Source organism: Neoarius graeffei, chromosome 16 (assembly GCF_027579695.1).
Source record: "Neoarius graeffei isolate fNeoGra1 chromosome 16, fNeoGra1.pri, whole genome shotgun sequence".
NCBI classification, from domain to species: domain Eukaryota; kingdom Metazoa; phylum Chordata; class Actinopteri; order Siluriformes; family Ariidae; genus Neoarius; species Neoarius graeffei.
Window position 1 is genome coordinate 60,788,559 of NC_083584.1, and position 6,000 is coordinate 60,794,558.

General features: G+C 40.6%; 1 protein-coding gene across 1 annotated transcript in view; it reads right to left on the minus strand.

Annotated features, from left to right (window-relative positions):
• LOC132900270 (T-lymphocyte activation antigen CD80-like) overlaps positions 1-4,435 on the minus strand; it is a 44,848-nt gene extending 40,413 nt beyond the window's left edge. Inside the window, exon 1 of the mRNA XM_060942276.1 lies at positions 4,387-4,435. The gene's annotated coding sequence lies outside the window, so the exon portion shown is untranslated. The remainder of the gene's footprint in view (positions 1-4,386) is intronic.
• Positions 4,436-6,000: the final 1,565 nt, after the last annotated feature.

Here is a 6,000-nt window from a genome sequence, read left to right on the forward strand (position 1 = left end):
TCGTAAAGCTTTTGATACTGTGAATCATGAAATTTTATTAAAAAAAACTTCTCTCTTTTCATTTGTCTTCTGCTGTAATCGAAACGTTTTCATCCTACTTGAAAAACAGGTCACAAGCTGTTAAAATTAATTGTGTAACATCTCAACCTTCAGCTTGTGAAATGGGTGTGCCACAAGGGAGTATTCTTGGACCACTGCTTTTTATTTTATATATAAATGACTTACCTCAAGTATGTAATTATTCAAAATGCCTACTGTACGCTGATGAAACAGTTATGTTTCTCTCTGACTCAAATCCTGAGGTCATAAATACCAAACTATCATCTGACCTTCAGCTCTTACATAACTGGTTGGGGAGGAACCATCTAACTGTTAATGTAAAGAAAACTGAATGCATGTACTTCCCACGGGCGCAGATAGAGGGGGGGACGGGGGGGATTCGTCCCACCCAGATTTAAATTCACCTCGTTCGGTCCCCCCCACTTATAGGGAGGAAAAAACGTCTATGCTGTCTTTCTTTGCATAAGGCAAACCTCACAGAAAAATCAAAAGACTAATTACCATTCGGTTTATTGAGGTGCACAGCAGTACATACATAGTTGCAACTGCGCAGACTGCACAGGTTGCGAGCTCGAGCTTGGTTGCTATGGTTACCCACAACAAGTTTGACAGGCATATCGGGGACAGCTCCTAGTTCAGGGTGCCAAAAGGCAGAAAACGATTGCATCGTTTTTTCCAAAAAAAACCCCGACTGTAAGTAAACTGTGCCTTACTTTATCATATCACCTTGCAATTTTTTGATAGTCTGTTCAAAGTAATGTCGTAGTGAAAGTAAAATCGTACGGAGTAGAGATGCCTTTCTGGTAGCCTCCTTCTTTCGGTGGCAGCCTGTAGATTCAGTGCTCAGAAGGCAGTTTTAATGTTTAATCTGGCGTTCCCTGCCATAATTTCAGCGAGCATATTGTTTCATAAGGAAACTTTGCGAAGAGTTGTTGACTGACTGCCGCTCACGCAACACACAGGCATAGTTAGAAAGTCAGGATGCACTGGTTTACACTTTACACACACACACGTAGCCCAGCCTCTCGCTATGGTTAACAGTTGGAACTTAGCGGTTTTAAAACTAGTTTTGCAGTTTTGCAATTTCTATGCGTGATGATAATGTGTAAACTTTGGATTTCCATAGGCTATGTTAAAATGTTATCATTGTCCTGGCCTGCAGGTAGTTCCTGGTGATGGCAGTGAGGGAGGTGAAATAACATGTATACACACTACCGTTCAAAAGTTTGGGGTCACCCAGACAATTTAGTGTTTTCCATGAAAAGTCACACTTTTATTTCCCACCATAAGTTGTAAAATGAATAGAAAATATAGTCAAGACATTTTTCTGGCCATTTTGAGCATTTAATCGACCCCACAAATGTGATGCTCCAGAAACTCAATCTGCTCAAAGGAAGGTCAGTTTTATAGCTTCTCTAAAGAGCTCAACTGTTTTCAGCTGTGCTAACATGATTGTACAAGGGTTTTCTAATCATCCATTAGCCTTCTGAGGCAATGAGCAAACACATTGTACCATTAGAACACTGGAGTGAGAGTTGCTGGAAATGGGCCTCTATACACCTATGGAGATATTGCACCAAAAACCAGACATTTGCAGCTAGAATAGTCATTTACCACATTAGCAATGTATAGAGTGGATTTCTGATTAGTTTAAAGTGATCTTCATTGAAAAGAACAGTGCTTTTCTTTCAAAAATAAGGACATTTCAAAGTGACCCCAAACTTTTGAACGGTAGTGTATATATATATATATATATATATATATATATATATATATATATACATATACACACACGCACACATACATGTATACACAAAATGGAATCATTTGCTGACAGCTCAGTCCCCCCCAGTTCAAAAATCCTATCTGCGCCCCTGGTACTTCCACACCTCTAGAAAAAGGTTATCTTTTACTGTTCCCATCACCTTTGCAAACCAAGATCTGGTCATTACAAAGACTTACGAATATCTTGGTGTGTTACTTGATTCACACCTTGCTTATCGTGACCACATCTCTAAACTAACAAATAAGCTTAACCAGAGATTATATGTATATAACAAGATAAGGCCATATTTGTCATCTTCTGTTTCTGAAACCTATTCACATGCAATTTTGTTTTCAACAATTTCCTATGGTCTTTCAATATGGTCACTTACCACTAAGGAAATTACCGGTACTGCACCAACTGCACGTTTATATTATCGTGCGCTTAAGATCCACAGTAATTTACCTAAGTGGTCTCATCATTGCATTGCACTCACACATACCAATGCCCTGACTTTTGAGAATTTCATGAACAGTTATGCCATTGCTCTTTATTTTCAGATATTAAATAGCACATCACCTACATTTACTGCACTTCTCCCAATACACAATGTGAGACAAGTGCCCTGTACCTGATCAGTTTCACAAGCACTTATACCAGTTCCTTCTTTTAGAAATAGTTATGGTCAGAGGTCCTTTTTTTTACACTTTTACTAAAGTTTGGAATGTCATTCCTTATCATATTAGAGTATTGCAATCTATTGCAGCCTTCAAAAAGGCATACAGATTGCACCTCTATAATAGTTATACCTGTACTCATTGATTGTTGCATGTAACAGTCTATGTAATGTATGTAATGTCTATTGTTGTCTAAGTTATTTGTGTTTCGTTTATGTTAATGTCCTGCTTTTGTTATGACTTATGTTTTGTGTTCTGCAGAACAGGAACCTGCTGTAAACCAGTTTGTTAAACTGAGTCAGGCCCGTCTTAACTGTAACTGCATTGTTACTTTTAATACTTTCCTGTATAATAAATGAAAATGAATGAATGAAATGAATTTAGCATGAGTGGCTCTTTGATGAATTCTTCATGGCTTTGGACTACATGGATAGAATGAGGTTGGCTTCTCGGAGCCAACTAACTAGGCAGGAGGTCGATTCAATACCACAGTCAGTGTCAGTGAGAAGATATCTGAAAGGCTTTTACATGACTGAAAGCCTCTGTCAGTTCAAGGTAGGGCTCAGGAATTTCTACATTATTCTTGAATTTAGGGCTCTGCAGAGTAAAGAGATACAAGTTGTTGTTGTTGTTGTTGTTGTTTTTAAATATATCTCAACTCCAGCAGACCAGCTCAACTTCTTCATAGAGATCAACAGGTTATGAGTGATGAGCCAGGATGAGCCCAAAATATTGGGATTCTGTGGGGATTTTGTGACCATGGTTCCCGCTCTTGCCTCTGGTGCACATCTTTTACCCAGTGGTGATCAATTCACATTCAAGGATTTATGCAAGGGAACAAGAGAAATGGAACATTCTGGCTATTTCCTCATCCAGGAAGTTCCTTTCTGCAACCAGAGTTGATGAATGCTGGAAAGCATATAAATTGTGAGCCCCAAGAGATAAATATGGGAACAGTACTTTTCTTATGTTCTGTCTTGGGAGTGACTTGTTGGGTCACCTGGTAGCATTGTGTTTGTTTCGGTCTTAAAATACAGTTGACTTGTAATGACTTGAAATGTAATGTAATTGTAATAACGTTCCACCCATTGTAACTCCACCTATTTGTTTTGCCTCAAGTGTGTGTGTGTGTGTGACTCATCAGAGCATATTGATTTGTCTTAACAAATTTAATCTCTGACATGCATCTTTTCCAGAGACAGGATGATCAAAAACCTCTCAAATTGCCTTCTTAAACTCTGTAAAAGTTTGCTGTCATTTTTTTCGATCAAAGATAGCAGTCACCACTAGTAGCAATAGCACATAATAATAATAATAATAATAATAATAATAATAATAATAAATTACATGTATATACCGCCTTTCTCAAACTCAAGGTCGCTTTACATAGGTCAAAGAAAACAGAACACACAAGGAAAAAAGTTGCTAAAGAGTGGTAAGTTTATACAGTAGTGGAAGAGGAGAAGTGTTCATGAAACAGAAAGGTTTTGAGATGAGATTTGAAGAAAGAAAGAAAGAAAGAAAGAAAGAAAGAAAGAAAGAAAGAAAGAAAGAAAGAAAGGGAAGAGCAGTCATGGAGGGGTTGAGGGAGGGAATTCCAGAGCTTGGGGGCCATGGCACTGAAGGACCTGCCACCCAGGGTAGAGAGTCTGGTGCGGGGAGCAGCAAGAACATTCTGGTTAGAGGATCTGAGAGAGCAGGATGGAGTGTAAGGGGTCAGAAGGTCACAGATGTAAAGCACCAGTTTGATTTTATCCACATCCCAAGGTTAAAGAGATGGAGAGCTTGCAGAAAGGATATAACATTGCATAAGGAAATCTTTGCGTTCCTGGGAGAACCGTAGTATTTGTCCAACTGTGCAAGACGAAGGTGAGGCAGACTTACTTCCATTGTGTGTTTGGATGTTGTTGCGTTGGCTGTGACTCCCCTCTGTAGACTCAGATGAGTTCCTGTATAGTGGCTGCCAGTTGGTGGCATTGCTGAGCATGAGCGCCTCATACTTTACCTTGAGATGCCACAAAGAGTGCATGACCTGGATCAATGTAGGTAGGTGAAGCATGCTATAATGGACAGGACTCATAGGTGTTCTGAGAATCCATGCACAGGAGGTCACACTACAGCTCGTGATGGTTTTGCAAATACTTAGTGATGAAAAATTGTTCGCATCACCACCAATCGTCGGATGTACTGCGAATGTTCTCCAAATTCACGAGTTGTTTTTTGGTGTGTCTCTGCCCCATGAGTGGCCAAAAATGTCATGAAAAATTTCAATGCATACGTTGAAATCTCATGGTGATGTTTTCATCGACAAACTAATGCCCAGGTCAGATGGCAGAAAGACGCATGCTGCGACCTGCGATTGGTCGGGTGGCGACTTATCGCAGGTGGACGTAGGCGTTTTGCATCAGATCCTTTGTTGTGGTCAGACGTATTGCAAGACACAGAGTTTTTAAGGTGAATCAACCAGTCAGAAGCAGATGCAGCTAGACACAGGTTGATGCAGCGCACAGAAAACCTTTAAAAAATATAAGGCCATGGGGGGCGTCATGGCTCAGGTGGATAAGGCGCCATACCATAAATCCGGGGACCCGTGTTCGATTCCGACCCGAGGTCATTTCCCGATCCCTCCCCGTCTCTCTCTATCCCGCTCATTTCCTGTCTCTACACTGTCCTATCCAATAAAGGTGAAAAAAGCCCAAAAAAATCTTTAAAAAAAAAAAATATATATATATATATATATATAAGGCCATAAGACTGCTCGCAGGTTGTTGTAAACTATTTGCAGGTGCAGTCGGCATCTACCTGCGATGCATCGCAGCCATCTCTAAAGACTTGTTTTCCCCGCGTCAGCCTGCGTCTAGCTGCCACTATCTGCTTCAACCTGCAATTGGTCGCTCAAGCATTGCACAACTGCCTGCCTCTACATGTGTCAACCAGCTATTTGCACTGATTGGAAGCGAATCGCACCTGAAATGCGAACAGATCGTGATCCACTTGCGTCAACCTGCTGCTACTACAGACCCTCTGCAACACACTGCCATTATACTGCTAAGACCAGTCTTGCGTCTACCTGCGATTTTGTTATTGCAGGTAGAGACCAGTAGTTGAAAACTAGTTGCAACCTGCTGTCTGACCTGGGCATAAGCGGCAAATACTTGCATATGGGCGTGAGAATACTTCCCGAAGCTCAGGGAAGCATCGCCACCAAACGCCTCATTTTCATCAATAACCCATTGCAAAGCATCGTGTTGTAGCTGTAGTGTGACCGTAGCCGAACAAGACATTCCACAAACAGAAACTCAAAATCAAAACCAGGCTAAAGTCAAACGCAAACACAATAATCCAAAGAATTTCCAGAACCAGAGTACAAATCCAAGGAGTGATTAGTTACCAAGCACAATAATCAACAGTATTTCCAGAAGCAGGGTGCAAATCCAGAGTATTCTGGTAAACAAGTTAAAGGTCAAAGACTACGGGATAATGTCTCAGAACTTTCTT